General features: G+C 43.9%; 1 long non-coding RNA gene across 1 annotated transcript; it reads left to right on the top strand.

Moving 5' to 3' along the window:
- The first annotated feature begins 445 nt into the window (after positions 1-445).
- On the top strand, positions 446-11,173 carry LOC129460079 (uncharacterized). Its single transcript, XR_008650157.1, has 4 exons — positions 446-587; positions 1,053-1,453; positions 9,857-9,984; positions 10,907-11,173. It is a non-coding gene; the product is annotated as an uncharacterized lncRNA (long non-coding RNA).
- Positions 11,174-27,001: the final 15,828 nt, after the last annotated feature.

The raw sequence follows: 27,001 nt of genomic DNA, 5'->3' as shown, positions 1-27,001 counted from the left end.
ACAGGAAGACAGATTTGAGCTGTACTTCTGTCTCCTTGTTGGTTGATGTACAATAAAAAGCTTTTATATTTTCTAAAAAAAAAGTGTCTTGGTATTGGCCTCTAGTGCACTGGGCAGTGATCCCCTTTGGCTCGATAACACGTGCACAGGGTAGGCAGCAGCCATGGCTTAACTTTGGGTGCCGTTTTCCCGTTAGGCCACTTGAGCCTTAGATGGCTAAATCCTAAAGCGTGGTTGCTTCCAGCTTGAGTCTCATCCATTTTCCTGAGTGCCATTAAAATATTTTCATTTCTGCATGTGCCTTGGCCATGGAAGGGATGGATCTCTCCTCTCCAAGCCTCCCTGACGGTTGCCAGGCACCTGTTTGTGTTTGAAATAGAACAACACACAGGATTCCACAGCAAGTGTTCTGCCTGAGCAGGACACTGGCAACCAGGGGTGGAGCTGCAACGGCCTGTGGCCCCGTGGAGGGCCTGCCGGCTGCCGGCGTCTTCACCTCAGCTCCTTCTGGAGGTGACCAAGGCTGTGGTGGTGTCTGAAGATTTAAGCAAGGCCCAGGTCATGCTGGGTTTCACAGGGACATGATGGTATTGCCTTGTTTGTTTTCATAATAAGCCAGCAGGATGTCAAGAGGGGAAATGAAGTCATCAAAAGTTTTTTGTTCTTCCCGAATGGAAGAATAACAAAATCCATGAAAATTATGAATTGATTTTAAAAGTCTAAAAATACCCGAAGTCACCCCAGGTCTTCAAAACCTCAGAAACACTGAATTTGGCAGCAAACCATAAGAATTTGTTGGCTTATTTCTTTTCTTTCTCTTTCTCTTTCCCCTCTTCCTTCCTTCCTTCTTTTCTTCCTTCCTTCCTTTCTTCCCTCCTTGCTTTTTCTTTTCTTTTATTTTCTTCCTAAAGATAGAGCTACTCAAAAAATAACTAGAAAGAGAGAAACCCACTGATTGGATTCAAGGTGTGTTTATGGGTCAATGTGTGTTTAAGGCTGATATTCAAAAAGCAATATTGTCACTAGAAAATAGCAAAAGTTCTGTCCTACAGGTTCATCAGGACAAAGACAAAAATTCCTTAAAATTATCTCAAAAGAGTGAAGAAGATCAGAAAATGTTAACAGACTGGATAAAAATGTAGATATTCGGGAAAGTCTAAAACCATTCATAATAAGCTCAAAAATTAAAAGAAGAAATAAACAATCTCAATGAACCTAGTAAAGCCACATCAACAAGCATAGGCCAAGTCACACATGATAGAGAATGACAGATCTGATCCCTTTCTACAGCCAGGGAAGTCTGACACCCTCACCTGGCCCCCTTCTTGATGGTAACACTGTGGGGGGCAGAGAGGGGTGACTTGGACTAGGATACGTAAAGTGAATCTGGAAAACAGACAACCTGGATGATCAAGCAGCAACTGATTTAAAGGAATTGATATCTGCTGCTAAGGTAGGTTATTTTTAAGCCTCAGAAGAGGAGATTTAGGAGATGCATTACAATTTTCTGAACAAAATAAAATAAATGGACTACTTAGAGTCTGAACTAATAGTCTCTAAACCAAGAAAGCCCTTCACGGTTAGAAAATGCACAGTCTGACAATGAGATCCAAGAGCTTCAACTGTCATGCGTTTCAGCTGCCTGCACTTTTTCAAGGACATGCATTAAAATTCCACAGAAAGTTCTCTGAAGAGCTAGAGATGGAGAAATAGCTTTCTACGGTATGTGAATATGTCACAAGAGAGGCAAGTGAATATTTGCCTTTTTCACATCCTCATCCTGGTCACTTCTCATCCACCACCACCTCTGGCCCCACTGTCCTCTGCAGCTGGTGTTACGAAGCACAGTGGGGAGCAGGTGAGGGATGGCACACTGTAGCCTCAGGTCCTATGGATGTGGGCTTGAATCCTGGCTGCTTACTATCCTCCCTGGCTGTGTGTCTCCAGATGAGTGATTTAACCTCTCGGCGCCCCGGTTTCTGCATCTGTAAAATAGAACAAATCAAAGCACCTCACTCATAAATACTACTGAGAAGCCTCAGTGAGATATTTCCCCTCAAGCACTGGCACAGCAAGGGAGTGTGGTGGACGGTTCATGAATGATGCTCCTCACCTTAATTTGAAGACTTAACATCCTCATTTTGCAGTTGACGAAAGACAGGCTGAGAGGTTAGGCCGTTAGATAAACATCGCACAGCTCAAGAGGTCGAGTTAGGATGTGGACTAAGTCACAGGTTACCAAGTGCCCTTCCAGGAGGTACTGCGGCCTTGCTCAGCCTAGAAGGGGTCCCAGGGAAGGAAGGAGGCATCTTCCTGCTGACTATAGCCTGGGAACAAACAATACGGTGCAGCGTACTCCACAAGACTTAAGTGTCAGAGCACGACACCTGGTGACCAGAAAAGGCCTCGACTCAAGGTCCAGCTGACAGATGCCTCTGGCCACCTCTAACCCCACAGTGTTCAGTCTGAAATTCCAGCTGAAAGTACAAGTTCAAAGGTCATCATATCACCCCACTACCTGTCAAGTTACGCTGAACCCTGGGGCAGGAATGAAGACTGACTTTCCCAAGGTCATGCATTTGGTAATGGCTGAGCCCAGAGTCAAACCTGAACTTCGTGAATTCATATCCTCCTTTGGGGGTGATTTTGGGTTGGCAAGTCATGTGGGGGGGGGTCTCCTTCCTTCAGATCCATGCATCAGTGTGAATGACAAACTCTTCTAATAGATGACAAAGAACCAGGCACCTGCCTTATCACAGCTGGATGTGCCTCAGAACATGGCACATCCAAGACTCAGAGAGGCAAGCACCTTGCTTAAGGCCACACAGGAGACAAGGACAGAGTCAGAATCTCAGCCTAGGCCTCCTGCCTTCCCGCCCAGGGCTCTTGGGGCCACACAGCCTTTTGAGAATATCCTATGAGAAAGTTGCCTTTTCTTTTTCTTTCATGTAGGAAACAGAAAAACAGCCAGGAATCTTGAATGTTTATCTGAATATTCTGTTCACAAAAAAAAACATTTTAACCAGATGGGCATGAATGGGGTTAAATTCAATGGCATAGGGTGTAAATTCCACATAAATAGAAGAATTTTGGATTGTTGAGTAACTTTTAAGAATGTAAAGGGGTCGTGAGACCAAAAAGTTTGGGAACTGCTCTTCTAAGTAGAAAAAGCTTTTCTTTTCAGCTAAGCATCTAGAATGGCCAAACAGCCTGAAGTATCAACACAATAATATAGTAAAAGTAGTAATAGTAATCATATAGTCATAGTCATAAAAATATAGTAATATTAATAATAATGAGTAGGCAGCTAAAAGTTGAGGACTTATCATGTAGCAGATACCTTGCTCTGTGTGCTACCTCCAACCCTATGGCAGAATCTCATTTAATCCTCACTCCAACCCTATGACTTAGGCGCGCTCATTATCCCCGTTTTAGGGGTGGAGGGAACTGAGGTTCAGAGCGTGAATTCCCTTGTCCACGATTGCACAGTGAAGGGCAGAGCTGAGATTCAAATTCAGGGATTCTAAGACATTCTGAGAAATGATTTTGCAACGATTACTGGACCCTTTGCAACACTGTCTCCCAAACTCCCTTAAGCAAAAATGCCCTCGGGATTTGTAAGAGGTGAAATGTCTTCCACTTGTGCACAGGGCAATCCTCCCTCCAGCCCTGCCTAGTGCCTAGGGGTTGGTAGAGCGACCACCTACACCTGCACAGGTGGCCCCGCGCCTCTCACGCAAGTTCGGCTCCCGCCGGTCCCTGTGCAGAGCGCCCCCTGTCGGCCTCTCGTGGAGGGCTGGGCCGGAGCCGCGAGTCTTACGCAGACACGCCCTCTAGCGCCGGCGGCTGGGAACGCACCGCGGTGCCGCCGGATCCTGCAGGGGCGTGGCGCGCACCTGGGGATGCACCTGCGCGCGCGCCCCGTCCTTCCTTTTTCACTTCTTTCCCTGTTTCTGTTTCCTCTCTCCATCCCCATATCCAATTAAATCAGTGGAAGCTCTTCGGAGGAAGATGCGCGCAAGCACGTAGAACTCAGCAGGGCGTGGCAGGACCTCACTGGCCCCTCTGCTCTTCTTTCCTAGGCACCCCTCCCGGCAGTGTCCTGGCAGAGCTTCCTGGTGGTAACGAGAGGACCAGGCATCAGAAATAGTGTTTTCGTTAGTTTATTGTTCTGTATTTTTATTCAGGGTCCCCTTCAAATAAGTAAAGAATTGCCAAAATCAGATGTCAAAATATGTGATGTGTATTAGCTGCTCACAATGAACAAATGAATGCTTTCAAAGTGCAAACGTTCCGATGTTGAGATGCGTTGAGAATATTAATCTCAACGGGAGATTCGATCCTGTGATGGTCACACGTAGAGTGGCGGGGAAGGTGTTTTTGAGCAGCCTTTTCTGCATGACCCTTGTTTTGTTTTGTTTTTTTGAAATAGGGTCTCGGTTTGTCACCCAGGCTGGGGTGCAGTGATGGGATCTCGGCTCAGTGTAGCCTCAACCTCCCGGGCTCGAGCGATCCTCCCACCTCACCCTCCCAAGTAGCTAGGACCACAGGCCTGAACCATCATGCCCGGCTAGTTTTTGTGATTTTTTTTGTAGAGATGGGGTCTCGCTATGTTGCCCAGGCTGGTCTCGAACTCTTGGGCTTAGGTCATCCACTGCCTGCCTTGGCCTCCCGAAGTGCTGGGATTACAGATGTGAGCCACAGTGCTGGGCCCCAGCATGACTGTTAGTGGACTTGTAGGCGCCCTAGGAGACAACATCAAAAGTGTAAATGTGGTGCAGGACCAGAAGCACCCCCTGCTGGCGTCTTTTATGAATTTGAGGTCTGAGCCGGAACTCTGCTTGCTGTCTCCAGCCAGTGTAATCAGGGATGAAAATGTTGGGGTCTTGCCTCCCCTTGCTAGTGGGAACTCAGGGAGTGGCTATAAGAAGCTTCCCCAAAATGATGACAGTGATACAGCTGACCATGCTTCAGGCTGGGTGCTCTGCCTAATGCCTCACCTGCGTGAATCCCTGTACCTTTCACAACGGTCTCTAGCAAGAGTTGCTGTTATTGATAAGGAAGCCAAAGGGCTGGGTGACATAGACATATGCACAGCATCCTATTGCAGAGGCTGTGGTGTGGGAGGACTCAGACCCACCTCTCTTACCCGGGAGTAAACCTGCGACTCTGCAGGAGGATTGGAAGAACACGGCAGCTCACTGAGCTGCACTGTAATGTCTGAGCAGCTGGAATTCAGTCAGGGAGTGAATCCCCATCCTACAGCCGAGCAGAACTTGAAGCCTCTTACAATGGCCTGAAAAGTGCCTCTCTTCTCCCAGAACAATTTCCTAAGATGTCACCATCTTGGGAGCAAACAAAAACTGAAGCACAAAGCATGAGAATGGCTTATGCTACGGTAAGAAGATAATTGGCACCAACAGTAGCCACTAAGCTCCTTTCTCCAAGTCTCCTGCTCTGGAAGTTTTATTGGTGAAACCATCAGTCTTGTTACCACTCATAACACAGTACTGATGACCAGGCACTGTGTGTGTGTGTGTGTGTGTGTCTGTGTGTCTGTGTGTCTGTGTGTCTCTGTGTGTGTGTATTATTGTTCTAACATAATCACCCCTAGAAACATCTGTTGTTGAACACAGCACTGCATGCATACCTCGCTTGATTGGCTTCTATTAATTGCATCCATAAATTATGCATTAAAGTGGATGCAGGAGCAGAGAGAATGAGGTGGGTGTTGGGGAGTGGTGAGCCAGCCATCTCCCGAGTAAGTTGCTGAAACCTGGGCCATTCCCTTATGGGCTGATTCCTTTTTCCCGTCATTTGTGCTTTCCTCTTACTTCTGTGACTGATAAAAATCACAGAGAACAAATAAGCCACTAAGAATCCAGGGAAGACCAGATGCCAGGAGGATAGTTCCTTAATGTTCACTGTGATCTGTCCAGATCTGTCTGAACACCGTGTCCTTAGCCCAGTGCTGAGGGTGCTGCTGGTCCTGAGACCTGAGCCATAGTCCACTCTGAGCTCTGGGAGGCAAGCATCACAGAAGAACCTCAGTTTACTGGCATGACCCTGCTGGGTGGGAGCAGTCAGACCTGTGGAATCAGTCACATAGATTTCCAACTCAGCAGTCAGGGCCAAGGGCCAAGGATGGGGCTCCCCGCATGGACGGCGCCAATCTCTCTGGGTCCTGCCTGCAGGAGATCCAGCCCCAATTTAGGACTTTCCCCCAGCGGCCAGTGCCCCTACCTCCCCACTAATATCCCAGGCTCAAAAAAGAGCCTCTATACTTGCCCCTTCACATCCTCACCCCTCTCATTCCTCCTCTACCACATTCTCTGGCCCCATCAGTCTCTAAGGCCAGCTGGTGTTAACAGGCAGCCAAGTACTGCCTGGTCCCCAAGTCCCACATGCATCTCACCTGGTCCCTCAGCAGCATCCCTGCCGGCCACCACACCTCCCCTGGAAGCCTGACTTCCTGTGGCTTTGAGACCCCACTGTCCTGATTTCCTTTCATGGTCCAGGTCACGCTTCTGTGGTCTCAACTCCCGTCCTCCCCACAAGACACAGATCAATGGGTTCCCTGGGGCTTCCCCAGATCTCCCTTCTGCTCACAAACCCTCCTTCTGCCGCATCATCCAGGACATGGGTGTTGGAGCTGGGCTGCTGAGTTCTGGCTCTGCATCCTCCACTGCACATTTTTGCCTGTGAATTGGAGCTGATAATGGTGCTTGCCTCATCTGGACGTGGTGAGGATCAAGTGAGTTACTTCAGGAAAACCCTTGGAGCAGAGTGTGACATGAAAGGGCCTCTTCGTAAAGCTCAGCTGTCATGGGCTCCCAGGTTCTAATCCCACGTGCTGCCACCACTTCCCAGGGTCTCTGACCCCACCTACGCCCAACCCTGCAGCTGGACCCCAGGCCTCCGGGCCCAGCAGCCAACATCATGTTGCCCTTGCATATCCCACCATACCTGGAGGTCAAGATTGCACCACCTTCCCTCCCAGACCTGCTATGCACACAGCCAGGGTCCCTCCTCACTCTCAATCCTGACCCACGTCCAACGCTCAAGTCCCACTGAGTCTGTATCTCAGACCTACACCAAGCCCACCCCTTCCTGCCTATCTCCACTGCCGCGTCTCCATGATGGCCTCCGTCCTCCCTCACTTGAACTCCAGGAGCCCCCTGACTCTGGGATTTTCCCTTGGTCCCACCACCACTGCCCCACTCTCCACCAGGGGACATGCAGGGCAACTTAGAGCTCAATCTGATCATGTATCTCCCTGTATCCTCCCTGCAGCCACCTCACCCATCTCCAAGAGTTGAAGGTAAAATCTTTTCATGATCTGTCTCTATAATCTCCTTCTTGCTCCCTGACTTTTCTTTCCAGCCAGACTGAAGTTTTCTCAGTCCTTCCCACAAGTGACTTTTTCCTCTTTCCTCTGGGTCTTCTCACAGACGTCCCTTTAACAAGAAGGTATGCTCCCCATACCCCCTCACCTAAGGCCTTTTCATTAATCATGTGTCCTCTTAGACAAGTCCATCTGTCCTGGAACCCTTCCTGCTATCCATGCTTGAGTCATGTGGTGTGTATGTGTGTGTGTGTGTGTGTGTGTGTGCATGTACCCTTGACCAACGTGAAGGTTAGGGGACTGACCCCTACCCAGTCAAAAATTTGTATAAAACTTTGGACTCCCCCTAGACTTAACTACTGATAGCCTACTGTTCACCAGAAGCCTTAAGGATAACATCAAAAGTCTGTTAACACGTACTTTGAATGCTATATATATTATATATATATATATAATACATATACATATATATTATATATAATACATATACATATATTATATATATAATACATATACATATATATTATATATATAATACATATACATATATATTATATATATAATACATATACATATATATTATATATATAATACATATACATATATATTATATATAATACATATTCATATATAATATATAATACATGTACATATATATTATATAGATAATACATATACATATATATATACACATACATATACATATACATACATATACATATATATATATATATTTTGAGACAGGGTCTTGCTCTGTTGCCCAGGCTGGAGTGCAGTGGCATGATCTTAGCTCACTGCAACCTCCGCCTCATGGGTTCACACAATTATCCCACCTCAGTCTCCTGAGCAGCTGAGATTACAAGCATGCACCATCACCCCTGGCTAATATTTGTATCTTTAGTGGAGGGTTTTGCCATGTTGGCTTGGCTGCTTTTGAATTCCTGGCCTCAAGTGATCTGCCTGCCTCAGCCTCCCAAACTGCTGGGATTACAGGCATGAGCCACTGTGCCTGGCCTTGATAAATTTCATTCTTAAAGTAACCTAGAGAAAAGAAAGAGTTATTAAGAAAATCATAAGAAGGAGAAAATATGTTTTCTTTCTTCCTTTTTTTTTTTTTTTTTTTAGGTGGAGTCTCGCTCTTGTCACCCAGGCTGGAGTACAGTGGCATGATTTCAGCTCACTACAATCTCGTACTCCCTGGTTAAGCTGTTCTCCTGCCTCAGCCTCCCGAGTAGCTGGGACTACAGGCACACGCCCCCATACCCAGCTAATTTTTCTATTTTTAGTAAAGACGGGGTTTCACCTTGTTGGCCAGGATGGTCTTGATCTCCTGACCTTGTGATCCGCCCACCTGGGCCTCCCAAAGTGCTGGGATTACAGATGTGAGCCACCGCACCTGGCTAAAAATATGTTTTCTATGCAGTAAGTGGAAGTGGATCATCAGAAAGGTCATCTTTATCGACTTCATATTGAGTAGACTGAGGGGGAGGAGGAAGAGGAGGAGTTGGTCTTACTATTCAGGAGTTGCAGAGACAGAAGAAAATCCACATCTGAGAAGACCCATGCAGTTCAGACCCATGTAGTGCAATGGTCAGTTGTGTGTGTGTGTGTGTGTATATATATATAATATATATGTGTGTGTGTTTGTGTATTTCAGATATAGATATATGGGCCTGTGACTATATATATATATATATTCATGTGTACTTATGTGATACATATATTCTATAACAATAACAATGGATGTGATATTCGATATAAAGCATCAATAGCTCTTTTCTATGGAGAGCCTTTGCAGTGATGCTGTATGTTCACAAACCAAACCCATTTCATTCTTCTGTCCACACAGATGAACTTCATTTCCCAGCCTCCTTTGTGGCTAGGTATGGTCATGTGACTGCGTTCTAGCCAGTGGACAATGGTGTGAGTGATGCCTGCTATTTCTGGGCTTAGGTCCTAAAACTTTCCATGGGGCCACCCCCACCCCATGCTTTACCTCCTTGTCCTCTTCTCTTATCTATGGCTGGTGGGTGGAAGGAGTTTTCTTACCTACCCGGAACCAGGAAGAAAGCAGCACTCCCCAAAACCCTTAGACTAGGAATAGTAAAAGTAGACTAACGGGTGAATGAGACACAAACAAACCAAAACAAGTTTTATTGTATCGAGCCATTGCAATCTTGAGGTTGTGAATAATAAGGTTTAGATTCCCTGACTAATACAATAGATTATCTTTGCTGCTATTTTAAGCACATTTCAAATAATTGATTCACTTAACTTTCACACCCCTCCTATGAGGTAGAAAATTTGGTGCATCTCATTTTGTGGCAGAGAAACTGAGTCATGGAGAAGTGAAGACACCTGCCTGAGGTTCTGATGCCCGCCAACAGTGGAGCAGAGTTCATGATTCAGAGCTAGTGCTGCTTCCTTGTCCTCCTACACACCTTGCTCTCACCATCATATTGCTTTTTGCTCAGTTTAATGAATTCCTATTTACTTCTGCATCTTATGCAGAGTGTGAAGCCCTGAGAGCTGAGACCGCATCTGCCTGGTTTTCTGTGGCAGCTGCAGCATCAACACTGGCTTTTCAAAGAGTAGCCACTGATGAACATTACTCCAGCAAGCAATGTTTTCTCTGCTAGGTGAGTGGTTCCAGAAAAATATCAGGGAATCTGCCTCTCCTTCGCTGAGAACTGCACAGAACAATGAGCGAAAATAAGGCTCTGTTTTGAAGAAAACTTTGCCATTTATCCATATCTGTGCATTGATACAGAAGTCGGACTTTTTTCATCCTGAATTACTTTTCTGATTGTGCATTTCTTTACACGTGGTTAAGCATGCCATTTACAACTAGGGTTTTTTCCTTGGATTGGTATGCAAATCCACTTGATCTACATTGTAAGTTGGTTTTTAATTAATTTTTTTCATTGGTATCTGGAATATTCAAATAAAAGATTCTAGTCTTGTTATTTCATACCTGTCTACTCCATTTGCCCAGAAGCAAGTGTGACCAAGAAGTAGAGTTTAATCATCTTATTAAGTGATTGCTAGCCAGCTCCTTTACTGAACAGCCACTCTGGTCTTCTTAAGTTTCTAATTTCATAGTAGGAATAGAGCTTTCAAATATATAACTAAAGTTTTGTCTACATATAATTCTGTTTGACTTTTCCAAAAAGTATAAAGTTATATTTGTAAGAGCTTTGAGAGGGCTTGGGCAGTAATTTGACATCTCCAAAAGATTCGGATGCTGTATTGCGATTAGATTATTTCCCTAGATTTGACATCTTCATTTAGGCTTCAGGGTTGTGTGCAACTTTCTAGTTAAATTCACTTCCCTGTAACGTTCAGAATGATAAACTTGAAACCACCCCTTTATAAGAATCATGCCCCACTGGACTGACTTACGCAGTTCCAAAGGAGGGGTTCTGGCTTGCTGCATAGGACTTTTCTGGAAATACTTCCAGGAAAAAAAGCATTTTGCCCACAGAAGTCACCTCCATGATTATCTGTTAGAATCAGCTGTTTTATTCGGAAAATATTTATTGAATTTTATCTGTGTGCCAGGAACTGGATAAATGCAAAGGAAGGAGGGGAGAGTGTGTCAGACGGGGACCCTGCCCTACTGGAGGAAATGCATCACCACCTGGGTTAGGACGGTCTCACCTGTCCCCTGGACCTTCACCTTATATCCCAGAGAGGAGACATCTGCCAGAGCTGAGAAAATTAGTTGTCATATAAAACAAACAAGAAAACACACATACACACACACACACACACACAAGTGCACACACACATACAGAAAGCAAATAAAACATTGTTAGATGATGTAAATTGTCGTATCAGTGTGTGCAGTGGTACCTATACAAATGTTATGTGGGTGGGCGTGGTGGCTTATACCTGTAATTCCAGCACTTTGGGAGGCCAAGGTGGGCAGATCACAAGGTCAAGTGGTCAAGACCATCCTGGTCAACATGGTGAAACCCTGTCTCTACTGAAAATACAAAAATGTTTAGTAGTAGGGTGTGGTGGCATGCACCTGTAATCCCAGCTACTCGGAGACTGAGGCAGGAGAATCGCTTGAACCCGGGAGGCGAAGGTTGCAGTTTGAGCCGAGATCACGCCACTGCACTCCAGCATGGTGACAGAGCGAGACTCCGTCTCAAAAAAAAAAAATGTTATGTACACAGGCACAAAAACTCAGTAATTCCATTCTGATGAATCCATCCTAAACTACTAAAGCAGAACAGCACCAAGATTCATGCGTGAGAGACAGTGAGGAGTTAGGAGGGAGGGCTCAGGAGCCAGAAGCACCTTAGTCTAAATCCTCATTTGAGCAGAGCTTAGCTGACTCACCATGTAAAAACCCTATGTCTGAGTCCCTGTAATCTCACCAATAAAATAGGGAAAGTCATATTACCAACTCCTAGGGTTTTGCACAGGTTAAGTACATTTTATGAGTGTGGTGAGCCAGAGCACCTCCTTATTAAGATAAACCCCATGCAGAGGGGAATGTGTTTCCCCCAAATATCTATAGTATCTGGTACAATTTGTGGATGCCTTCAGATCGCTGGGGCAATCACGTGCTTTCTGGACAGTGGCTTCTAAAAGCTAATATGGTCAATGCCCTGGGCTGTCATTGCACATGCAAACCAACCAGCCAGATCGCCAGATGCCTGCTGACATTACTGAACTTGGATACAACTCCACACCACCTGGAGAGTCTGGAGTATAATCAGGCATCCTCAGAAGCAGAAAAATAAGTGGGTTGTTGCAACTAGAAACTGTGCAGGGGTGACGTCTTATGAGTAAACTCAACCAATGGGGAGTAGCCAATGGAAAAAAGCCACCTTATTTTCCCCCATGGCTTACTCCTCGTGACATGATTTCCCCTTGAAGCCAGTCTGCAGAAGGTGTTGGCGCCAAGTACTCTGGCCAGTGGCCCACTGTGTGTTGCCACTAGTCATCATAAAACAGTAGATATCACAGGCCCTCATTCCCTCATGTGGCCTCACCTCTTCAACTTCCTATGTTCTCATCCCCATTGCTGTGGGTGTACAGCTTCCCCAGGAGGCATTAGACTTACAAATCCTGGACTTCAGCTTGGTTGTGGCATGCATGACTTAATAGGAATGAGGGGAGAGAGAAGTGGATTGATCATGGGTTGAAGTAGTCAGAAAAGGCTTCATGCAGAAGTTGAGGACTAAGTAGGGCTGTGCCAGACAGTCATAGGAGAGGAAAGGCTCTAATCTTGGCAGAAGAAGAGCATCAGCATGGCACTGAGTCTGGAGTGAGTATGGTCAGAGAACAGTACAAGCACAAACCAATGACTACTGCAGGGAAGCAACGAGAAACAAAGCTGGGAGCTTTGAAGCAACAGGAGATGTCTTACTCTGGGGTTGAGCCCTTCAGACAGCAGGGGTGAGGGTCATTGTGACATTGAGCAGGAGAGTAAAAGTACAATTATCCTGTTTAGGAATATGAGTAGACCCACCAAGTCAATGAATGGGATGATGGTGGTGGATTCTAGGGGAGAGATTCACAGCACTTGCTGGAGTCCCAGGAGAGTCCATGGTGGGGACTGGACAGGTGTGATGCTCCCAATTAAGTTGCTCTTTCCTGGTTTCTCTCTATTCTTCTTCAGAGAAGTTTCTCAGCTCAGCACTGTTGACATTTGGAGTGGATGATTCTTTGTTGTGGGGGCTGCTCTGTGCAATGTAGCACGTTTAGTATCTTGCTGCCTTCAACCCACTAGATGTCCTGCCTCCACCTGGGACAAAGAAAAATACCACTGAAATTGTCAAATGCCCCCTGGGGGAAGAAGATTGCACCAGATTAAGAACCACAGCTTGGAGACATTTTTTCTTCCCAAATCGTTCATTAGACCTCTGCACTTCTTTGCCCTGAGAGCCATAGCACCTTTTTTATTGGTTGTCGAGGGCAGCGTGATGCAGGGAAGGAGCCCACACTCCGCATCCTCACATAGGCCTTATGAATCTCTCACTCTCTTCTTCTCCGGGAGGTGAGAAACCTTTGCTGTTCATTTTCACAAAAGAGGGCTCAGCCCAGAGCAGGATTGAGGGCCATGTGCAGAGATAAAGCACTGCGGTAGGCAGTGTTGGGGGAAGCAGGCAACAATGCTCTGTCATTGCCATTGCGCTCCCTCATGTGCAGAGCTCCTTAGACTGTGACTGAGGATGAGCTGTGGGGCATTGAACCTGCTGTGCCGTGACTCTGACCCACTGATTAATGGAGCCTCACGATCTGCACATTTCACATTAGCAACACGCCTTCCGTGGGGGTGTGACTCTTGCTGGATGCATCTTGCTTTCTGAGGTGCGGGCTGGTCACCCTGGAGTTAATGAGGTGGCGATGCACAGCCTGACATTCCCATCATGGGACAAGACTCTGTCCTCATGAATGAAATGATTATTCATGTTTTGCTAATTATTATTTCAAATGTTAACTAGCACTAAACAGAAGCCTGTGCCATCTGGGGGGAAAAACTGTCTTTATTGCTGTTAGAGCAGCAATCCTGTTTGGTTTACTAAATATATATATATATATATATTTAGTATAATAATGTATATGTTGCACTATGTAGATATATGGTATAGTATATATATGCACACACTAATAGTATATATATATATATATAGCATGTGTGTGTATATATATATAGCATGTGTATATATACTATTATACCATACTGTATATATAATATAGCATTTATACTATATATGCATGCTATACATATATATGTATATATACACACAGTATATATGAATTATATATACAGTCATTCTTATATTTATACACATACTGGCTTCCAGATATTGTGATATTATACATCGCACACTCTGGAAGGGTTGTGATACTACAGAGACTCTTGTGGGTAGAATTGTAAATGGAAAGAGTTAGAAATTCCAGTCACAATCCAAGCTGGACACAACCCTTTTTGGGTGGTTGAAATAAAAAGATGTTGAAATGGGCATGACTTAGAGAGATGCAGGTAGAACTAAAGGAACACCCGAGAGCCGGTGAGACACTCAGAACCTAGCAATAGTGGGAGGCTGCCACCACGCCTCAGGCTGCAGGGGCATGATGAGAAAAGAGCATCCCTGCAGCCATACAAGGTCAATGGTTAATATCTTTGTCAAGACCTAATTTTAAAGGCCACTTCTCCAACTTTAAAGGAAACCATAAGTAGCTCTTCCCACAGGCTACATAATCCATTTACATGATCCATCAATCTGATCAGGAGTGCTTCAGTTTACATTCTGCTAAAAATGCTAAGCAAAATGTTGTGGCTTACAACAATTCTTTAAAGAGTGGTTGATTCAAGTACTTAGGCTGGATGGGTCATTCTTATACTGGGTGCAGATGCGCCACTCAAGCAGATAGTGGAGGGTTGGCAGCCTGGGATATCTAAGACCTTCTTACTCACATGTCAAACTTTTAGTGCTGTTGGTAGGGCTACTCCAAGCCTCCTTCATGCAGTCACTCATCTTCTAGTGGGCTGGACCCGCTTCCATGCGTGGTGTTCTTGTTCTTAATTCTTGTTCTTGTTCTTGTTCTTAATTCTTGTTCTTGTTCTTGTTCTTTCTTATTCTTGGCGCTGTGTCCTAACAGGATGAAGGCGGAAACTGCAAGGTCTTGAGGCCAAGACTCTGGAAGTTACACAATATCACCTCTGTTGCAACTCAGAGGACAGCTCAGACTAAAGACTTAGGGAATAGACTCCACCGCTGGATGGAGCAACATCAAAGTCACATGGCAAAGAAGCGTGCATATGGGGATGAGGGATTTGCTACCAGGAAGCTGACTACTGCAAGCAGTGAGCTTGGCCTCTATGGGGCATGAAGCTGCTCCCAGTTGTAAACCACTCTTGAGAATCAAATTCTTTGAGGTTTGTGCTTTCTCCTGGGCATGCCAAGCTACTTTGCTGTCATGGAATACTCTGTGGCTATATGCTGTCCTGGGTCTGAATGTGTAAGACACTCCTTGGATTATGCCTGAGTATAAATTATTCCCCATGTATAAATTTCAACATGGTAGCATCAGCATAAAATACTTCCTGACAGGTGCTATTTCTCCAGTGTTAGGTGTTCTCTAGAGATAATCTACCTCCTGGTCACATAGATGTCTTTCCAATGTCCAAGCTACTCATCAGGAGAAAAAAAAAATATATATATATATATATATATATTTACATATGTACATGTGTATATGTAAGTACATAAAACATTATTGAAAATAGTTTATTTCTGAGCGTGTAAATAATCATATTTCCTAGAAGTTTGCTACTCCTTCAGCAGAATATGCTCCCTGAGCATGGGTTACCTTTGTTGCTGTTTGTGATGTGTGTGTGTGTGTGTGTGTGTGTGTGTGTGTGTGTGTGTGTGTGGTTTCCTTGAAGGTTTATTTTACCCTTTTATGTTTAAACTCGTGTATAATATAAATACAGAAGAATACACATACAGTAAGTGTATGACATGCTTAATTTTCAACAAGGAGACACTTTGATTCCATTAGCACCAAAAGCAAGAAAAGAAATCAACGCACCTCTGAAACCCCCTTGTACCCCTTTTCATTCACTAACCCCTTTTGCAAGTAACTACTAATTTGATGTATGAAAACATAGGTTAGTTTTGGTTATTTTAGAACTCATACAAATGGAACCACACAGCACATAGCCTTTTGTGTTGGTTTCTACTACTCAACATGATTTTGCAAAAGGCATCCGTAATGTTGCATATATTTGCATTTCACTAATTTGCATTGCTGTTTTATTTCACTGTGAGAAAATGCCACCGCTTATCTGTCCATTATATGCTTAATGAAGCTTTGTGTGGTTTTCAGGTTGTGAGACATTCTAGTACGCTTCCATTGCCCGACATGTGCATGTATAATTTAGTATGCTATTTCCAGAGTATTAAAAATTCAGTAGGAGAGTTCACTTCCAGGCTCATAAGCATAAATACTCCCTAGATACCTTCTACTTCTCGAGCACGATATATCCTTTGGCTTATGCTATTACTGGGATAATTAAGCCCAATAATAAGCTTTGGATGTGCTGTTTTTGAATATAAGGTATGCCCTTGTTACATGCTCCTTTCAGGATATGCACCCTTACTCATATTCAGTAGAATATGTCTACTCCGAAAGTAAGCTCCTTCCTGAATATGCACTCTAATTCTGGGTCTCTGCTTGAGTGACAGATAATCTATGGGTGTGTGCTGCTTTTTGGGCAAATAGGTTTCTTCCCAGATATGAGGTACACCAGGGCAGAGGGTGAGGGAGTCTCTGAATGACCTTGGTGTCAGACACTTTCTCACTGGATACTGTCATTGGTGATATCTGTCAGACCATCTGCTGAATCTCATCCTCTGGAAGCTTAGTGCTCTTGGGATTCACTCTTGGATTTCCTCACCTCCTGAAAAACACGTTTGTTCTACAAGCATCTTTTTTCACGTTATTCAGCACAGCAGAGGCCATCTCAGGAAGATCCACACTTTATGCAGAAGCAGATCTAATCCTTGCCTTGTTTTCCCTCAGCCCATGGGGCAGATGCCACTGCAGATGGGCACTCACGGGGATGGGTGATGGGGAGATAAACCGTTCATCAGGCACCTTGACCGTGGGTCTACAGTTCAAGGTTCCCAGGAGAACCTTAATGAGCCATGGTCACTGGAAATAAATGATGATAATGATGATGATATGCTCTGTGTTAATGAGCATGAGAAATTCCCACCATATGTCAGCAGACAAATTGCATTTAGCAGCTGGTATGTGATCAGCATTTACTGAGGAGGAAATGTGTTCATCTAATATTTGGACTTGCAGTCTGACCATGATAAAAACTCACTTCCTATTATTTAATTCCATTTACAAACCCATATCTAGCTCATAGAACGGGATTCTGTGGGCACTGCTATTCATGTCGACATTCGATGATAAGCATGATATCATTTCTAGTACTTTTCCTTGACTGGCATGACTGCTAGTATTGCCAGAAAAATAGTAAAGATAATTTATTTCGGCAGGTCTCAGAGTCAACTATGACATGAATTTGCTTTACATTCTTATACTCTGGGCGTCTTTTTGTTGTCGTTGTTGTTTGAGACAGTTTCTCGCTCTGCTGTTCAGGCTGGAGGATCTTGGCTCACTGCAACCTCTGCCTCCCGGGTTCAAGAGATTCTCACACCTCGGCGTCCCAAGTAGCTGGGATTACAGGCATGCACCACCATGCTCTGCGAATTTTTGTATTTTTTTGATCCGCCCGCCTCGGCCTCCCAATGTGCTGGGATTACAGGCATGAGCCACCATGTCCGGTCGACTCTGGACTTCTGAATGGTGACTTATTTTCTTTGTGGCGATGAGAAAACTATAAATTGAGGGCCAGTATCTGACCCTGACCTGTGCTGCTAACTTACTGTGTGAGCTCAGGCAGGTTGCAATTCTTCCCTGAGCTTTGATGTGCATGTGCTGGTATGTTTGGACCCTGGCACTCTACAAAATTATTCTCATTAGTTCTCTGATCCCAAAGTCGACTCTCAGTTCTCATCTTCCTTTAACATGCATTGCACATGGTGGAACCCTCCGCCTTCCTTGAAACACCTGGCTTCTAGAGAGTCACAGGTTCCTGGCTTTCCATCTGCCCCACTGACAGTCTTCTCTCATTCATTCGACATGACTGACTGCTCTTGGTATCCCTGGCTTGTGGACTGGGTCAATGCTCAGTCCTCAGACTTGTCTTCCAGTCCCATATTTATCCTTTTGGTAGCTTGTAGTATTTGATGACTTTACATGTCACCCATTCTCTGAAGAGTCCTGAACATACATGCCCAGCTAGATTCTCCATCCTGAACTCACCTCAAACATTACATCATCACCCCTCCTGCAATTATAGCTGCCAATTCCACCACCGCCTTCATCTATTCTGCCAACAGCCTTCTCCATGTATTCAGGTCTTCAATCTTGAGGTCATCCTTGGTGCTGCTTTCTGTCTCCCTCCAGCCCAATCCATCAGGGACATTCATAGGCTCTATGATGAGAATGTATGTGAGCATGGGCCACTCTTCACCATTTCACCACCGCCACCCTGATCCAGGTCCCCTGTCCTCTCTCTGAGTTCATTACATCAGCTTCCCCTCTGGAATCCCTGCTTCCTCTTGTGCCACCTACAGAAGCTGAAATAAGCATTTCAAATTACGATCTAGATGATGCCACTCTCTTCAAAGCCCTCTAATTAGTTCCCACCTCATTCAGAATAAAAAACAAAATCTCTACACCATCTGGCTGTCTCTCTCCGGTTTTCTTTCTCTCCTTCCTTCCCTCCATTCATTCGCTGCGCTCTGGCAGTGCTGCTCCCAGACTGTTGTTCCTTGAACGTGCCCCACAGCCTCCCTGCCTAGGGCTTCTGCATGAGCTCTTCCCTCTTCCTGGGATGCCCCCTGGCCCCCTGAGAAATTGCAGGACTTACATCCTGACCTTGTTCCGGGATTTTCTTTTTTTTTTTTTAGTGTCTTCTACTTTCTCAGTGAGTCTTGCCCTATCCACTCTATCTATCCTTTCATCCCTCCACAAAGAATTCCTACTTTGCTTCCCGGATGCTGAGTTGACCATAGCATGCATCACTATCTGATCAGTTACATGCTTAACCCACTTATGTGTTTATCATCTGATTGTCAACTCCATGTGGGCAGAAATGCTTTATCTGTTTTGTTTTCGACTTTATCCTAAAATAGTGCCCGACCCATCACAGGTACACGAAAATGTGAGAATCACATTAATTGGTGCTTACTGTTTGGTTGGGCTGAGGACCTTTCTGTCTTCCTAGTTATGTAACTGATGTTAAGAAGACATTTAGCTCAGATGGCAACAATGGTAGAATATTAAATAAAATAAAGATAATTTCAGCCCAATAGCTGGCTGGATGACTTTGTATCTGTGAGAGAACAAGTGGTTTCCCTGAGCTTTTTACAGAAATTCCTGTTGGCTCTCTCTGCTAGATGCCACCTCAAAGATCACAAGTTGTAGGTCAGGGTCATGGCACTCATAGCTGAATCCTGCAGAGTTTCCATGGAAACGGCATCACATGATATTCCATTTCACACAACTGCATATATGTAATTATGTATTGTGGCATTATTATATAGATAATAAATATATATGATATATCTAATATATATTAATATATGACATATATTACATATAAAATATAATGTATCATTGATATAGAAATATAAAAATATATCTTTATAAATATATATTAATATAAAATATATTCTACATATTAATATATATTAACCTCTTCTAGCTGTCACCTGAAAGGTCTTAAATTATGGATCGGGTTATAGCACTCAGAGCTGGATCCTGTAGAGCAGAAGGGTCCAATCTTTTGGCTTCCCAGGGCCACATTAGAAGAATTCTCTTGGGCAACACATAAAATACACTAACACTAACAATAGCTGATGAGCTAAAAAGAAAAATTCCAAAAAATCTTATAACGCCTTAAGAAAGTTTACAGATTTGTGTTGGGGCACATTCAAAGCCATCCTGGGTCTCATGCAGGCCACAGGCTATGGTTTGGACAAGCTTGCTCTAGAATTTCCATGGCAATGGCATCATACGATACCCAATTTCACATAACTGCATATATGTGTATATATATATATAATGGTGTAATTATATATTATTTATATATAATATAGATAACATATGATATATGATATATATCATATATTATTACTAGCTATAAGTATTTATATTTATATATTAATATATAAATGATATATAATATATTAATGTATATTATCTATTACTGTATTATTATATATTATATATATAAATATAAAACGTCACCACAATACATATATGCACATGAGTTCACCTTCAAGGTTCCTGGCTCCTAACTCCTATAGCCCTTATTAGTCCTTTTCTCATGATGTTGGATATGTCAGGCCTCATGAGAAGACCTCAGTAAACAGACTCTCTCCAACCTTCCCCTGCCCTCTTTTTACCTGTCCCAAGGCAAAATTCGAATCGCCCTCTTCTTTCCCTATTGTGGTTCATAAAGACCCTCTCCAGAGAGGGCCCCACCTTGTACCCTAAGGGAAGGAATGCTGACCTCACCAGGTTTCCATCAAAACCCAAGAGGACTGGGCTCAGGGAGCTTCCTCATAGCTGAACACATGGAAATTCCTGGAGGATGGTTCCCAAGGAGGGCGTGGAAGCTCTCTATCCCTTGCCCCATACCTTGCCCTAGCATCTCTTCATCTTCATCCTTTGCAGTGTCCTTTATAATACACTGGTAAATATAAGAATTTCTCTTGAGTCTTCTGAGCGTCTCCAGCAAATCAATGAAAACCAAAGAGCGGCTCGTAGGGCTCCCAGCTTGAATGGTCTGTCAGAAGCTCTGGAGGCCCAGACTCGTGGCTGGTGGGAAGGAGGGGTGGTCTTGTGGGACTGAGTCCTTGACCTGTGGAATCTGACACTATCTCCAGGTAGACAGTGTTGGAATTTAACGAACACTATCTGGAAGTGTCCCATTTGGAGCCCAACCAAACAATAAGCATTAATTTATTCAATTCCCACATTTGTGCATATCTGCTATGGGTTGGGCATTATTCTAGGATGAAACAGAGACATTGAGGGGTACCTAGCTATTGTGCACTGCTTGTTGGTGGGAAAAAAACCAATACGTTTTGTTACAGAAGGCTCCTGTGTTGATTTAAGTGTGATAGCAGAGGAAAAACATGATTTGAGAGTTTTCCAAAACATGTATGTAATATATATATATATATATATATATATATGATAGAGACAGAGATTGAAAGAGAGTGCAATTAGTCATTTATATTTAGAAAAAATAAAACGAGGTAGGTTTTGGTGTGTGAAGTTTGTATGTTAAGGCCTTCATTCATTTAACAGATAGTTATTTTGAGCATCTATTGTGAGTCAAGCACTGTTTTAGGTACCAGGAATAGAGTAAACAGAGAAGCAAAATTATTGTCTTCAGAAGTCACACTCTAGTGGAGCAGAAAAGATCGAAAGCATATACAGAAAATCATAGCATAATATGATTTCAAAGGCTGATGGCTGCTAAGCATAAAATAAAGCAGGACTGTGAGGTAGAGTGAGGGATGGGGGTGGGGGCTTTGATCTAGAAGAGTCCAGGCAGCCTCACTGTGGAGCATGGAGGGCAAGGAGCATGGCGAGTCAAGGCTCTGAGGGGGAAATGGGCTTCATGTGTTCCAGAGACAGAGAGAAGCCTGGCGCAATCGTGAGCTAGGAGAGGGGAAAGGACTGCATTTAAATCAAAAACAGAGTTGCCGTTTGTTGGACCAGATATTTTAAGTGTGGATAGGGACGGTGCATGACCTCAGCTGATGAAGGCATAGCTTAGTAATGAGCAGGGAGTAGAAAAATCAGGAGGTCTGCTGGAGTGTTTATCCAGGGCAGGGAAAACTAACCAACAGGTAATACATTTAAAAGGAATACTGGGGCCACACGCAGTGGCTCATGCCTGTAATCTCAGCATTTTGGGAGGCTGAGGCGGGAGGATTGTTTGAGCTCAGTGGTTTGAGACCAGTCTGAGCAACATGGCGAAACCCATCTCTACAAAATTAGCCAGGATGGTGGCAAACGCCTGTAGTTCCAGCTACTTAGAAGGCTGAGGATTGGGACGATTGCTTGAGCCCTGGAGGTTGAGGCCATAGTGAGCCATGATCACACCACTGCATTCCAGACTGGGAGACCCTGTCTCAATCAATCAAACAATCAGTCAATGGAATATTGGGAGACAAAATTTAAGTTGTGTTTTCATAACAGGCCACTATCAAGAACCATGAGGGTTCTGGAATTTTACACCACTTTTAAGCTAATAAAATAAGCTATTAATGGTGTCATGGATTCCAGCAGAAGACATGAGACTCCAGAGTCAGAGGCAAAGGATTTTGTTATTCACAGTACAAAAGGCAGCTTTGAGCTTCATAAGGTTCTGTCAGTTTCCAATGCCTCCAGGTCCACCTGAGACCACACAGAGGTCAGTACCCAGGCAGGTGACGCTCATGCAGTGGTTTATGTCCCAGCTGAGGAACATGGACTTGGGAAACCTACTATTTTTATAATGAGCAGTAAAGAAGTCTGCTTCTTCTGTAGAAGAAGACATTGACTCATGTCTCAAGGTGGCTCACGGAAAACACAAGCTTGAGAGATGGCCTGGACAAAAAGCATTTGGGCCTTATATTCTCAGAATGTGCAAGAAGAATGCACAGGGGCACCAAGGATGATTGACCCATGGTTGATTGACCTCCCCATAGCTACAAGTTCAACGTGTTAGGTGTAGGTAGAATGGAGAGATTGGAGGTGACATTGCACAATGGAAAATGCCACAGTTATGAAATCATTCTGCATGTTTTCTTCTCTGATGCATCCCACCCATGGGGCTTCCCATCCCAGTGAGGTTGCAGCAGTGCTAAGACTGAGTTCTGTCTTCTCTGTAGACTTCATAATCCCAGGAACCACAAGCCCAAGGAGGATGCCCTGGGTCCAAGTAGGAGATGACTGACCTTAGCAGGTGCTTATTTTGGACAGTACATCACACACCTGAGCTCATTTGCTCTTTTCGTGACTCCCAGCATCAGATAGAATAAGCATCATCTCTTTAATTTATAGGTAGGGAACCTGAGCAGGTAGAACTCAAGCAGTCCCATAAGTTGGGAACAAATCTGGGGCTTGGACTTAGGTCTTAAGACTCCAAGGTCACCGCTCATGTCACTGATTCCAAATTGATGTCCCATTGCTGCCCTTGGCATGTGGAGAATGAGGCCACCATGGCTATGAAATTAAGAGCAACCAAGAATTCCAACCTCACTCTTTGTGCCATCCATGAGATGCCATGGCTGGGGAAGGACTGCAGTTGTTTCAAGAGTGCAAATTAAATAAATCCTCCAAGTCAATCTCATGAGTTTGAAACACCACATTCAGCTGATAAAGCAGACGTGAATGCCATTATTTCACCCCCAGAAAAGGGATTTGGAAAAAGAGGCCTTGCAGCAAGGAAAGGGACTTGGGAAATTAAAATATGTCATCAGGTTTTGAAACCATAAGGGAAAATACTGACACTCCAACACTAGTACCATTTGTGCCCAGCCATATTTTTAACTGTGGCATGTTCAGTATGACCCAGGATTTGTGAAGAAGGAGAGCCCAATGAGGTCATTATAATAAGCCAGCAGGGAAAGATTTGGAACTAGTTCTTAATTAATTAAGCTTTTATATAAATTGGGTGAACATGCTTTTTAATGTCACTGTCAAACTTTCAGATGATGACCAACAAGGTTACTTCCTGTGGAATGCCTGGTGCTACTGGTCCTGTCAGTTGACTCCCCCTTATTAGAGGAAAAACACACGCTGAAAATATTGTGGGGCGATTATCAGCTGTTCTCCTGAAAAATAATGCAGCATCTGCAAAGCATCATTTTCCACCTAGTTTGACACCGAGCATTATTGTAAACACTATAGGCATCTACATTCTGGCTCATTTAATTTCTCCACATCATATCCTCTAAACCTTTTATGCAGTGATTGTTTAATGGAATCTCTAATTGTTATCAGGCAGTGAAATCAAGGCAGGTGCATCTTGCAGGGAATACTGAAGCCATCAAAGGTGCAGGACCAGAACCTGCAGAGGCACGGGGGATCTAACTCAGAAAACATCTGCACACTTTGATTCAGCCTGGGGTTGAGAAAAAATGGAGAGCCCTGAGCTGGAAAAGAATCATGCACATTCGCAGTCTGCTGAGGGGACTCGGGATTTTTTACATGGTCATTCTTCGGGCTGACAAAAAGTCCTGTAACTTTTGTATCTTCCATGTGAGATTTTCCAATAGATTGTGGGTTTGGGTAATTGCTTCTCTCATAGGAGATAGAAATAAATCAGCATGACTCCCTCTTCTCTATAATCCAAGTCCACATCTCTGTGGTTTTAGCTACGTTGGACGTTCTTTCTTTATTGAACGTATCTACCCCATAATTCTGGGTCAGATCACTGAACTATGAATAGAGGCTTGGAATGCACCCACTCCCTCTCCTGAGTTGATGTCATGAGAACATACAGCAACATTTGCAAAAACTTGCGCAGATGAGGTGAAGTGTTTGGAAAGTGCACTGGTGAAGGAGGAGTGGTTGTGCTGAGGTTAAAGTCATGCCTAAACAATGTAGGCAGTGTCTACCTTTCAGACTGAGGGACCCTGAGAAGTGTGCATTCAAGCTCAGACTCCACTCCCATATCATGATTCTTCCTTCCCAGACAGACAAAGAAGTCTGGGAAAATGGAAACCTCTGTTTTTAGAGTCTGTTGTAGAATGTGGATAAGGTTCCCAACCATCCCAGTTGGCTGCTGTCTGGGGGAGTTTGCAGAACATGAGGCTTCACTTATGAAACCAGCGTGTTACTAAGCAAAGCAGGATGAATCAGTTACCCCAACATCGAGACAGCATCCTCACCATTCCTTTGCATTTGTCATATCCACTTACCCTACATATGATTACATACTATTTTAAACTCATTTAACATTTTTTCTTTAATAGAAGTTGCTTCTTTACTGCTTTACATCACTGCCATAAGTGGAAGCTAAACAGAAATACATACTACAAATTTTTAAAAATGTGGCAGAATTTTTCTGCTGCCCACCTAAATGGCTTCTCATTTCATGCCAATCCTAGATTTGTGTTGAGGCCTCAAGAGATGAAGAGGAATCAGTCAAAGGCAGTCCCACGTCTTTGCTAGTTTGGGGTCTAGGTGTAAGCACGAAACCCACTTCTGGCCTTCACACCTCAGAGGAATTTAGAAATGGGGCTTTTGGGAAAATAAATTCCCAGAAAGTTATGGCTTTTAAGACAAAAACAAAACAAAACATTTTTGAGATCTGCCCATCACTCTTCTTGTTTGTAGGCTAAATGTATGAGGATGTGAGGCATGAAGGTGGGGAAGCGACCTTGTGATCACACAAGAATATCCAAGGGACTCCCTGATTCACACCCACATCCCTGAGATCTTTGGAGCTATGGAGCCAGCCCCAGAGAGACCACTTGGAAACCACCAAGGGCTCTGCTTCTGCTCTCTTTGTTGAAAGGATATAGTAGAAAGTTTTTAGGACTGGGTGTGGTGGCTCACACCTGTAATCCCAGCACTTTGGGAGGCCAAAGCAGGTGGGTCACTTGAGGTCAAGAGTTCAAGACCAGCCTGGCCAACATGGCGAAACCCTGTCTCTACTACAAATGCAAAAATTAGCTGGGCATGGTGATGCACGCTCATAGTCCCAGCTACTTAGGAGGCTGAGGCAAGAGGATCACTTGAACCCAGGAGGTGGAGGTTGCAGTGAGCCGAGATCATGCCACTGCATTCCAGCCTGGGTGACAGAGTGAGACTCTGTCTCAAAAAAAACAATAAATAAATTAATCATGGGCTCCCAAGCCACAACACCAGGAATTGGGATTCTGGTGCCTCTGAGGAAGACCAAAGGGATATCACCCCACCAGAAAAAAGGAGCAAGGCCTTAGGACCACTGCCTCCCAGCTGTGAGACTCCATCTCAAAAAAATAAAAAAAAAGTTTTAAATTGTTAAAGATGATCAAGACAGACGTCTTGTTCTCTGAAATAACAAAAATAATTGAAAGAAAACTCAAAAGGAAAATACAGGCATACCTCATTTTACTGTGCGTCACTTTATTGTGCTTGCAGATACTGTGTTTTTTACTCAAAGAAGTGGCAGCCCTGCATCAAGTAATGGGTTCCATTTTTCCGACAGCATATTCTCAATTCATTAGCAGTTTTTGGCAATAAAATATTTTTACTTAAGGTATGTACTTTTCTTTAATACATAATGGCATTGCACACTTAATAGATCAAAGTATAATGTCAACATAACTTTTGGAAGCACTGGTGATATGGTTTGGCTGTTTCCCCACCCAAATCTCATCTTGAACTGTAGTTCCCCATAGCCCCCATGTGTCGTGGGAGGGACCCGGTGGGAGGTAATTGAATCATGGAAACAGTTACCTCCATTCCGTTCTTGTGATAGTGAGTGAGTTCTCAAGAGATCTGATGGTTTTATAAGGGGCCTTTCTCCTTTTGCTTCACACTTCTCCTTGCTGCTGCCATGTGAAGAAGGACTGTTTGCTTCCCCTTCCACCACGATTTTAAGTTTCCTGAGGCTTCCCCTGCCCTGTGGAACTGTGAGTCAATTAAACCTCTTTCCTTATTGAATTACCCAGTCTTGGGTATTTCTTCATCACAGTGTGAGAATGGACTAATACAAGTGGGAAATAAAAAAGTTCCATTATTCTCTTTATTGCAATATTAGCTTTATTGCAGTGGTCCAGAACCAAACCCAAAATATCTCTGAGACATGACTGAAACATTTCTCACTATATGAGCCTTTGTTGTGTAATGCTGTGTTTGGCAACCACCTAAAATCAAATTACACATCTCCAGGGCCTCCCTGTACACCTCCAATAACACTGTTCTAATATATTGAGTATAAAATCTATTTTATGCCACTAAGAACATTTCAGATAGGTAGACTGAAGCAGAAATGTTTTTCATTGACAGAGACATTGCAGTTACACACCATGACTTTCATTTTTTAATGGA

This window comes from Symphalangus syndactylus, chromosome 13, assembly GCF_028878055.3.
Source record: "Symphalangus syndactylus isolate Jambi chromosome 13, NHGRI_mSymSyn1-v2.1_pri, whole genome shotgun sequence".
NCBI lineage: Eukaryota > Metazoa > Chordata > Mammalia > Primates > Hylobatidae > Symphalangus > Symphalangus syndactylus.
The sequence above is the reverse complement of the archived record's forward strand: the minus strand, read 5'-3'. Positions and strand labels throughout refer to the sequence as shown.